The sequence below is a fragment of the Canis aureus genome, chromosome 14 (genome assembly GCF_053574225.1).
Source record: "Canis aureus isolate CA01 chromosome 14, VMU_Caureus_v.1.0, whole genome shotgun sequence".
NCBI lineage: Eukaryota > Metazoa > Chordata > Mammalia > Carnivora > Canidae > Canis > Canis aureus.
In genome coordinates, this window is record NC_135624.1 from 26570042 (window position 1) to 26581484 (window position 11443).

The 11443-nt window shown below is 47.4% G+C and overlaps 1 pseudogene; it reads left to right on the top strand.

Moving 5' to 3' along the window:
• The first annotated feature begins 729 nt into the window (after window positions 1-729).
• On the top strand, window positions 730-2497 carry LOC144282871 (large ribosomal subunit protein uL22 pseudogene; annotated as a pseudogene).
• The last annotated feature ends 8946 nt before the right edge of the window (window positions 2498-11443 follow it).

The following is an 11443-nucleotide window of genomic DNA, read 5'->3' on the forward strand; positions in this document are numbered from 1 at the left end:
TTTTCAGCAGCAGCGGCGGCAGCAGCACCATGACCCCACCAGCTGTGCAAGCTAATAGGAATAGGGTTTTTGCCTGAGGTTCAGTTCCTCATTTCTAAAATGGGGACCACACTATCTACCTTTTAGGGCTGTTGTGAAGATTGTATCATCCTCATAGAGAATGAATAGATAAACGGGACTATCATCCCATTTCAAGGAGGCAGAAACAGAGACTCAGATGCTTAACTGAGGCGGTAACCTACCCACCCGATTCTAAACATCCAGGCCTGGGGAAAAGGAACAGCCTCAAATCTGGGGCCTAAGGTAGGGATGTACCTCAGGTCTGTACCACGTGCCCCCTTGGGGCTGAGGTGACCTCATAACCCTATTCTCCTTGTCCAATGAGATTCCAGGCTCCTCCACCCTCAAGCCAATGAAACCCCGGGTTCCCATTCTCCTTGACCGCCACACGTCATAAGTCTTTCTTGTTGACTCTGAAGTAGTGCTCATCACATCCAGAGGGCCGATCCACCTTCCCTGTGGTCTGTGCTTCCAATGGGCGTCATGGCGTAGGAGTAGCCTGTGTAATGATAGCTTCTATTCCATGTTTCCTGGGTGTCAGGCACAATGCAAGGGGTTTTATATCATTTAAATCCCCCACAACCCTATAGGATTACCATTCTCATCTGTACAGGTGGAGAAAGGTGGAGTGATTTTCCCAAGATCGTGTCTTCATGGGAGAACCAGAGCTTGAATCCAATGCTTCATAGCTTCAAAGTCTGTGCTCTTTCCATCGATCTCCTCTGTTTATTATTCTACGGAGTAGCCTGACTTGGTCAGACTCTTCTTACATGGATTAGTTAATTATTCAGTTAATTAGTGAAGGTGTTCAGTTGCATGCATAAACTTTGCTGACTTGGTGTCACTCTTGGGAGAATGGAATAGAGCCAGGAGTGAATGCCTGATGGAAATGAGCTAGGGCTGGCAGGGATCGGGCTCCTGTACCCGTTAGCGATGGGGTCCCAGGCAAAGGTGGCCACCAGGAGGAAGGCCTGCCAAGACGCCCACCCTTAAATCCCTGGAACCTGTGAGGGTATTACCCTACGTGGGGAAAGGGACAGGATTGCAGACACGATCAAGACTATGACATTTGAGATGAGGAGACTACCCTGGATTATCCTGATGGGCCCAATCTCACCATATGAGCTCTTAAAAGTGAAAGACCTTTCCCGGCTGTGGTTGGAGGGAGAGCTGTCAAGAGAGAAGAAGGATCAGAGACGTGCAATGTGAGAAGGATCTGGCTTTGGAACTGGAGGAAGGGGCCATGAGCCAAGGAATGGGAAAGCCACAAGCAGCTGGAAAAGGGTGAGAAGACGGATTCTCCCTCGGAGCCTCCAGAAAGGATTGCAGCTCTGCTGACACCTCGAATTTAACCTCATGAGATCCGGGTTGCTCTTCCCCTGAGCGGCTTGAGGTGACCTCTGGAGATGGTTCGCTACTCGCTGGACCCAGAAAACCCTACAAAATCACGCAAGTCGAGAGGTCCAAATCTTCGTGTTCACTTTAAGAACATGCGTGAAACTGCACGGGCCATCAAGGGTATGCATATCCGAAGAGCCACCAAGTATCTGAAAGATGTCCCTTTGCAGAAGCAGTGTGTGCCATTCCATCGCTACAATGGTGGAGTTGGTAGGTGTGCGCAGGCCAAACAGTGGGGCTGGACACAGGGTCAGTGGCCCAAGAAGAGTGCTAAATTTTTACTACACATGCTTAAAAATGCGGAGAGTAATGCTGAACTTAAGGGTTTAGATGTAGATTCTCTGGTCACTGAGCACATCCAGGTGGTCAAAGCCCCCAAGATGCGACATAGAACCTATAGGGCTCATGGCCGGATTAATCCATACATGAGCTCTCCCTGCCACATCGAGATGATTCTTACTGAAGAAGAGCAGATTGTTCCTAAACCAGAAGAGGAGGTTACACAGAAGAAAAAGATATCTCAGAAGAAACTGAAGAAACAAAAACTTATGGCCCGGTAGTAAATTCTGCATAGAATAAATGCCAAAAATAAAAATTAAAAAAAAAATAAAAAGAGCCGGGTCAGACTTTTTGATCTACAAAATGATAAAATAATAGAATTTATGTCCTGTAAGCTACTGAGGTTGTGGCACTTTCTAACGGCCACAAGAGAAAACACATACGGCCCCTTATATCAGGCCTCAGAGCCTCTGTCCTCTCCTTGGCAATAGGAGGACCACAGACACTGCACCCTTGCCTGGTTGTAGGGATCACGGGAGTCTGAGTGTGGAAGTTATCTGACACGGAGCCGGGCACACCGTAGGCGCATAGGGACTGCTACGTAAACCGCAGTTTGAACCATGAGAGGATGAGACAGACGCTGAGCCTTTCTGGAACAGGTGCCCATGAGGACATGGACAGCAAGCTTTAGAGGAGCCCAGAGAAGCTGGGAGGGCTCAATGGACAGGCTGGTCAGAGAAGGTCCCTCAGAGGGGGTGAGATGGAGACACAAGCTGCAGGGACATCGCAGGAGGACTGTCCTGCGGCTTGGAAGACTGTTCAAATCTGTGTTAAATCCGAGTATTAGAGCTAAGGTCTCCCACATGTGGGGTGGGTGGCACTGGGTCAGCAGTGGGAGTCAGGCATCACTGCCTTTGGGTCCTCACCGAGCTACTTACCTTCTCTGAAAAGTCTTTAAAAATAAGGAGAGCAGCACCTACCATAGGATAAAATCAGGCGAGCTGTTGATGATGGATGTGCTTCAGGGGCAGGACTGCAAGGTGCATGAGCCAATCACAGTTATTTTTTTCCCCATTTGCTCATGGACAGGCATCTTGCACCGCCGTGACCAGCATCAGCAGTGTTCATGGGGTCGTTTGATTTGGGATCATTTTTCCCACCGGCTGGCTGTCCTCTGCTCTCCGGAAATGGGAATGCCTGCCCACTTCCTGCCATTCCCATGCCTCTGTCTAGGGACCCACTTCCTCCCTGGGTGCCTGTGCAATCAGAGAAGGGTGCAGTCAGAGAAGGGTCACCCATTTTTTTCTGCACCTCACAGAGTGAAGTTTGTTCCTTCCTTGCACCTCTCACTTGCCATGCGACCTAAGGAAAAGGACTTTTTCCCCCACCCGGGCCTTGTTTCTTTGTCAGCAAAATAAAGATATTCCTGTGGACCCTTTTCAAACTCTAAGAGCTGGTGAGGCTGTGTGTTTCCACAAAAACAAAATCTGAACTAAACCAAAAAGACAAAACAAAACAAAAACAAAACAAAACAAAACAACCCAAAACTAAACTAAACTTAAAAAAAAAAAAAAACTAAACTAAAAGCAAAAACACAGACATCACTGTTGTAAGACTAGAATGATCAGGGCTAAACTGTACTTGCTAGAAGCTGGACACAGTTCACCTAATTGTTCATGTAATCCTCACAAGAATTCTAAAAGGTTGGTGCTGTTCTTATTCGCAGGCATGGAGAGGTAAGGTGTCTTGTCTCAGACCCCAAGCATGCGCCAGGTGTGACTGGGCTTCGCCCTCAGGGGTTCTCCTGCACCGGCCGTGCTAGAAACCAAGAGCCTTGGACCACTTCCATTCTCTTCTCCACTGTTTTGGGGTCATCATGAATCACTACCTAGATCTGGTCATGTCTTCCTTACACCCCATCTTTTCTTGTCTGGTTTTTCCTAGTATAGTTAGATTATATTTTACTGTCCCCCAGAAATTTGGGGCTAATCAAGAAGAATGTTCTGAGATGTTTAATAACCGAGTCTTCGTGCTGTTGGATAATATGTGAACCTTACCTTCGAAATAATGGATATTTATTGGGCCCCTACTGTATATAGAGATCCGTTCCAAGGATTTTATGTATTTTAAGTTCTCACATCCACCCTATTGAGGTAGGTCCTCTTATCATCCACATTTTCCAGATGAGGAAATGAAAGCACAGAGCATGGGTAGAGTGGCTTATGTCACACAGAGAGTGAGGGGCACTGCTGGGATCCAGACCCAGGCTGTCTGGCCGCAGACACCAGGCTCTTACCCACTTCACTTTATTTAGTCTTTCTCAAGCTCACCTCCTCTGGAAAGGAATTCTATAGTCTGTTTTTAGAAATTCTGTAATAATAGGATTATATAAAATGAAACAAGCTTGCTTTACTTCTGGATTCCTCACAGTCTTAAATAACCAGGATCTTTAAAGGCAGGACAGAGCAAGTATACTTGTTAAACTCTTAATTATGAGGACTCTTTACTTCTGGTGGATCAGCTCAAGGCCCATAGTTTGTGAAAATCAGCTCAGGAGGCATTGCAGATGGTTTTTTGGGGGAGGAGTCAAGTTCTACATTCTCAGTAGCCCTCCCTATTCAGTTTCTCCCCAAATATTCCATCTTCACTCCACCTCACTGACTTTGTAGTGCACCTGACATGTGTTCTGGGAAAAACAAACTTATGTATTGAGTCTCTGAAAATTAAAGTGCACTTTCAATGTTCCATGTTGGTAATTTGCCAATTAAAGAGTCTTTTTTTTTTTAAGTAAATGATTTCTGGTAAAGTAAATCATTACTCCTAACTGATTTATACTCTTGGTAAACCTGGATTTTTATGAAATAAGTTGTAAAGCAAGGCACATTTGGCCTTCCCTGTGGATGGGAGGAAAAAGTTGAATGGGGAGAGAAGGACAGAAGAGGGTGTGGAAGCCATAAGAGTCAAAGCTGTGGTTTTCCCCAAAAGTTGCACAAGATAATAATATGACTTCTGTTTTTCATCTACTCTGGATGACAACTGGGGAATCCGGCAACTGGGGAATCTTGCTTGAGAGGACACAGCTAGTTAAGTTGAAGGGAAGTCTAATTGTTAAATCTTAGAAGGTCTGGTTGTCTAACCTGTTGGTCTTTCTTCGAAGCACCTGCTGACATCTCGTCAACGTGCTTCCACTCTGGGACTCAAGAGTTTCTCTTCACACTGCCATTTTGTTAACTTCCACATTCAATTCCATTCTGTCCGTAGTTGCCGAGCACCCACTAAGGCTTGCTATGAGCCAGGCACTAGGGGTTTAGTACCCCTTTAATCCACACATGAACTCCAGGACCTGGAGATAGAAAGTTGACCAAAGCATCATCTCTGCTTTGGAGGAGAACTTATTAAACCAATAAGCCAAAGACACAGCCCATTATAACTTTTGGCAGAACCCAAGGGTCAACAGAGATGGCCAAACAGAAGTTTGAGAGATCATAGCTAGGTGGTGTGGGAGGGGGGGCGGATTCTGGAAAGTTCTCTTGATGGAGCAGCGGTGCAGCTGGACTTTGAAAGACAAATAGGTTGTAGCTACACAGAGAAGTTGGTGGGAAAGAACTTCTCAGGGAGACAGCAGCTTAAACATGGAGAAGAATTCGTCCAGGGGGTGTTATTAGCTTGCCAGCAGCAAATGGCACTGGATTTGAGTTCTTTTGTTGTTTCTACGACAACTGCTGACCGCTCACCTGTCAGATGTCCCCCAGTGCTGAGGGGAGGGGGGGGGGATGATGGAAAGCTTTCCTGATGGTTTCTGCAGGGACCAGATAAGTTATTTCACTCTTGGTATACCCGTATGTTTTCATCAGCAGAATGGGCATAAAGTTATCACCTCGTGAGGTTAATTTAAGGTAAAGATGAAGAGGAAACGATGTGCGCAAAGCTTTGGAACTGTGGATGGCACCTAATAACTGCTCAATAAAAATAATAGAATTTATTATTATTATCGAATGCTTGAATATTTCCACAAATAGCTTTACCATGAGATTTCTAGGGGCAAGCACATTTAATTACTTCTGTCTCTGCAGCATTTATCAGTTTGTGAGCTGGGAATAATGTCTTCCAGATAACTTGAACGGTTGAATGAAGAAATATGAGAAAAATACCCCTTTTCCTAGGATGAATAACATACCATTTGCCTCTCACCCTTGAGGCTCCGGACGCCAGACCCCAGCCTGGGTGGGAAGACACCCCCCCTACTCCCAGGCCAGCTCTTTCTCTTCATGTGCATCTTCTGTGAGTTACTCTGGGGTAAAGAAAAACATTTGACCCCAGTTTAGTAAGATTGCCTTTCACAATCTCCCAGTTCCCTAGATGGGAATTGCTGAGCTGTTAGAATGTACAGAGAAGATCTAACTATTTTTAGGATGAGCTAGAAAGATTAGAACTTTGCTCTCTCCTCGAGTATCAAACCTGCAATTGGTAGGAATCCAAACAGGAATTATTGGGGCGTTGGATATAGGGAGCTATCCATCGCACTCTCACGGCTTCAAATTCCTACAGAAAAAATGCTACGGGGCCTTTGATGTTGGAGCGCCTGCCTTGTGTCCTACACCATGTAGCACGTGGTTGAGTTCTGATAGCAACCTCCTGAGATTGACTGACTTCCTATTTTGCAGATAGGAAAACTGAGGCATAGCGATGTAAGGTATCTGGAGCAAAGCCACAGAGAGAGGGTTCGTGGGGCTGGAATTCCATCCCTGGTCTGTCCGGCTTCCCGACCCGTGATCTCTAGGAGGACGAAGATAACAACCACACAGATCAGAGCAGAGAGGAGAAAATGAGCTGGTGCTGCAGGCTGAAGGATGAAGTCACTCCAGTTGGGGTGGATTTGGTGAGCACATCATTTGGCTGGGAAGAGGGGCAGATTCACAGATGGGAAAGTCAGGGGATTCGGTACCTCCGGGGAGCTCACACCCTAATAGGGGAAACGTAAGAGGACTGTTTGTCATCTGCCCAGACAGACCCTGCATTTCCTTTTCGGGGTCCCCCCTTCCCTCACTGTATGCCACACTGGGGCCTTGCATGTCAAGTCTCCTGCATTCTCCCCTCCAAGGGGTGGCTGTTTGTCTCAAACTGGAAAACGGGGCATTGGGAAATGAATTGTGACCCAAGAACTAAAAGTGGCAGGAGCTGAGTGATTCAGGGAGCAGCACCCTGATGGTAACTGCCTGTTAGTTCCTGCCATCTGGCTACTCAGCTTTTCCTTCTTTCTGAGGGCTTCCGGGGGGTAGGTACTCTAGGTTAGTTCACTCAACACACATTCCAACGCTCTTCAGGCTGTGCTTTCTCTATTCTAGGAAGCAGAAGGCTCAGAGCTTACCCTCCCAAACTCCCTTGCAGTTAGGGTGGCCATGTGGCTTAGCCAATGAGATGTGAGTGTCCACCTGCTGCAGGTCTCTCTCCTTTCTCCTCCTTCCTGCTGGGATGTGGACGTGATGGTTGGGGCTGTGGCAGAAACCTTGTGGGCATGAGGAAAAGTATAAAAGCACTTGGGACGCTTGTGTGGCTTAGCAGGTGAGCGTGTGTCTTCGGCCCAGGGCGTGATCCCGGATTCCCCGGTTCAAGTCCCGCATCGGGCTCCCTGCATGGAGCCTGCTTCTCCTTCTGCCTGTGTCTCTGCCTCTCTCTCTCTCTCTCTCTCTCTGTGTGTGTCTCTCATGAATAAATAAATAAAATATTTTAAAAAATGAAAGCACTGCGCAGATATCAGCCCTGCTTGGTGACATCAAGAAGCAGCTTCCCTTTGGACTTCTCGCTCAGAATCCTTTATGCTTTAAACTGCTTTGTTGGGAAGTTCCCTTACTTGCAACCAAATGTGCCTCTTCATTGCTACCCAATCTATTTCTTTCCTTTGCACTTTTTTCTTATAGGGAGGGTGCTTGAGGAAAGCAGAATTTCTTTACGCAACCCAAACACCATCCTCATAGATGCAAGGAAGAGAGGAAGGCACACAGCGAACCACCAATGTCAACCAGAACGAAACATGCTCCTGCAGGGAAGAGCAGTCACGATACAGATTTGTGTTGACATAGTCTGTTACGTTTTTCCATGGGTTTTCTCACACACTGTTTCCTTTGGCTCTCTCAGCCACCTTGTAAAGTAAGAATTATTATTATTATACCTGTCTTATAGGTAAAAACAAAATGAAACAAAACAACTTGGTGTTTGACTACTATGGAAGTGAAGGAAAGGAAGTGATTCATTCTAGCTGGAGAAACTGTGGCAGCCTCATGAAAGCGGTGGCTTTGAATGGGGGTTTGAAGGATGAACGGCCTTTTAATTAGCAGAAGAGCCAGGCAGTGTTCCTGGCTAAAGCAGGAACTATAAAGCCTAGATGCATGAGAGGGCTGGATGACTGTGGCAAAGGTGACTGGTGCTTGGGGTTGGGGCCTGGGGGACTTGGGAAGCATATGGAAGAGATAGGGTTGGAAAAGTCAGCAGGGGCCAGATTGTAAAAAGGTCCGGTGTGTTGGCAGCCTCTTTGGGCTGCAGGGGCGTTCAGGTAACTTCAACTAATGAAGTGATTGTGAGGATACATGTGGGAATAAAAGAGCTTCCAGAATCAGGGCCAAGCTTCTTGGAGATCCAGTCATATACCATAACAAGCATAGCAGGATGAACGAGATCCTTGGGACAGCCAGGCCTCATGGAGGTTGGAAGTACTTTGACAACATATAATTGTTCAGGATGGAACCTAATTTTTTAAAAAGATTTTATTTATTTATTTGTTTATTTATTTGTTTATTTATTTGATAGAGAGCAAGAGAGCATGAGCTAGGGTAGGGAGGAGTAAGGGGAGAAGGAGAAGCAGGCTCCCCACTGAGCAGAGAGCACCATATGGGACTCAATCCCAGGACCCAAGGATCATGACCTGAGCCAAAGGCAGATGCTTAACTGACTCGGCCACCCAGGCACCCCGAACCTACTTTTTGTAACTGAATTATTTCATCTTCTGCAGCAAAACTCATTGGTTGCCAACCTAGAGCTTTGACATTACCATGATACCCTCTTGTGCATCTTCAGTCAAATTCCAGAGGGCGTATTGGTTAGGATCGGTTAGGCTCTGCTGTGCTAACAGATAGTCCTTGAAGCCCTGGTGGCTTTATACAATTACACAAAGTGTCCCCTGGAGCATGTGGCCTCCAGAGTCTCTCATGGCAAGGGAAGAGAGGGACAAAGGAGGCCCACTAGTTCTTAATCTTCTTGCTGCTTTTCTTCAAATCCATTGGTCAGAAGTAGCCAGATGGCCCCACCTAACTGCCAGGGAGGTTGGGAGAGGTAGGCGAGTACCCAGATGAACTGGCCCCCCCCGGAGGGTCTGATGGATCTGGGTGCTCACCTTCATCTCCATTGACAAAGTACTCGTGCCAGGTGTCTTAGTTATGGCCGCTGTAACAAAAGGACCTCGGACTGGAGGCTTAAACAGCAAGCATGCATTTCTCAGTTCGGAGCCTGGGGTGTCTAAGATCAGGGTAGTAGTAGACCTGGTGTCTGGTGAAGGGCTTTTTGGTTCTCAGCCATTTTCTCCCACGTCAGGGAGGGCAAGAGAGCAAAGGCCCCACTTCCAGAAGCCATCACACTGGGGGTGAGGATTTCAATATGGGAGTTCTGGGGGGTCCACACACCACAGTCACTTGGGAGGCCCCTTTCCAGTGATGGATTGGCTGTTCTGTGGTCAGGTGCCTTCCGTTGGTGCCATGAGCTGGCGGGGAAGAGGAGGCCGTGGTCTCTCTGGTGTAGGCAGGATAGTCCATGTAAGGACTTACTGGAGCCACTTCAGTATATTATGTGAAGGCTGGGAGCTTATTTTGAGGCCCTGGGGAGCCCCTGAGGGTGTGAACAGGGCCGTGAGAGATTGTTGCCCGTTTGCATTTTGCACAGGTCCCTCTGGGGCTGGGTTGAGCATGATGATAACAGGCACCGGATGGATTGGAGGGAGAGAGACTGGCTGTGCAGCTGCTGGGCTCGTCCGAAGAAGACACCTGATAGGAGAGTGGAGTTGAAGCAGACGATAAATCGAAAACTCTGCAGACAGGAAGTTAGAGTCCCGGGATAACACACAGAGTATCTCACATGCATTGTGGGAGAAGTAAATGAGATCCTGTCTGTAGAATTCTTAGCACAGATTTAGCACCTGCTATTATTCTTCTCTACTCAGAATGTTTGGAGAGGGCCAGTCAGCCTCTGCTTGAATGCTTCCAGAGATGGGAAGCTCACCACTTTCACAGGCAACCTGACTTCAACGAGGTAAATAACACTCACCTGGCTCGATATAGCAGCTGAGACATGGCCTAGGAAGGAGCTTTATTACCATAAACAGCTAAATCATTATATCATGTTTCACAACTAGAGAGGGTAGGATCAGGAATCTTTTGGTTGAAAGTAGTAAAACCTAGTTCAAGCTGACCTCTACATAATAAAGAAAATTTATTGGTTTATATAAATAAAAAAGTCTAGAATGTGTGCTTCAGCCCATGCTTGATCCAGCAGCTCAAAGATGCCTCTGAGAACTTGGTTTTTCTCTGTTTCTTCACTCGGCCTCCTATGATGTCAACGTCATTTAAAGCTGGTTCTCTTGTTGGTTGTGAGGCGGCTTCTTGCACTTCCTTGGTTATGTACTTTGTTGATATCCAGAAAGCTACAGAAAATGATTTCTCTCCTATGTTTTCATCAAATACCCTGAAATTCACTCCCGCCTTGGACCAATCACTGTTTGCAGATAGATGGACCTCAGTGATGGGCTTAGCCAAGGTCCCATTGTTGGAGCGGGAGGTAGTCAGCTTCTTCGGAACCCTGCAGATGGAAATCAGCAGGAAGGAGTGAAGGAATGAGCACTGAGGACCACCACGCTTGCCCTTGTCCTGCCTTCCCTCATTGTCCTCTTTATTCCTCTGTCTTCTATGCCTGCTTTGATAATGAGAAATCTCAAGGTGTTGGAGTGGGACCGTGAAAGCTTGATCTTTGTTCCATTAAAGAAGGGCTCCGAAGAATTGTTCTTTTGGAGGCCTGCTCGGCTCTGGGGGACCAAGGCTGGACTTACACCCTGTAGAAGCAGAGTGTCAGCTAGAAGGGACTTAACAGTGGCATTGTCCTAGGGTGGGAACTGAGCTCGGACAGGAGAGTCCCTGGTCCTAAGCCACAGAGTCACAGAGCCCAATTTCTTTGATGTACGCTCTGACATCCCTGCCCAGCATTTGTCCTCTCGAGGACTCTGTCTGTCTGTCTGTCTTTGGAAAACAAAGTGCCTTCTTTGGCTCCATGTTCTGTGGTGAAGCAAGCATGAGTTAGCCAGAGAGCTTGTCCCAAACACACTGCCCTGCTCACTTGAACACTCTTTCCTGAAGGAAAGCACGGGGTGTGTGTGCATGTTGAACGGGCTCCTCAGTTAATGCTGAACCCTGGCCTCTTGCTTTGCATCAGGTGCCTCCCACTCTGGCCTCAAGACCTCTGAACTTGGCCTCAGTCTGAGGGCCCCAGGACCGAGAGAAAGGGAAAGGCAATGGATGACCCCAGGGGAACCTGCCTCCCTTGACCCACACATAGAAGGAAGACAAGAGGCTTGGGTGTGCTGGAGGCCGAAGGCCAGTCCAAGAACTCACAAGGGTGCCGCTGGCTGGGCCCTGCTGTTCTGCTGCCCCAGGCAATGCCGTCATGCCAC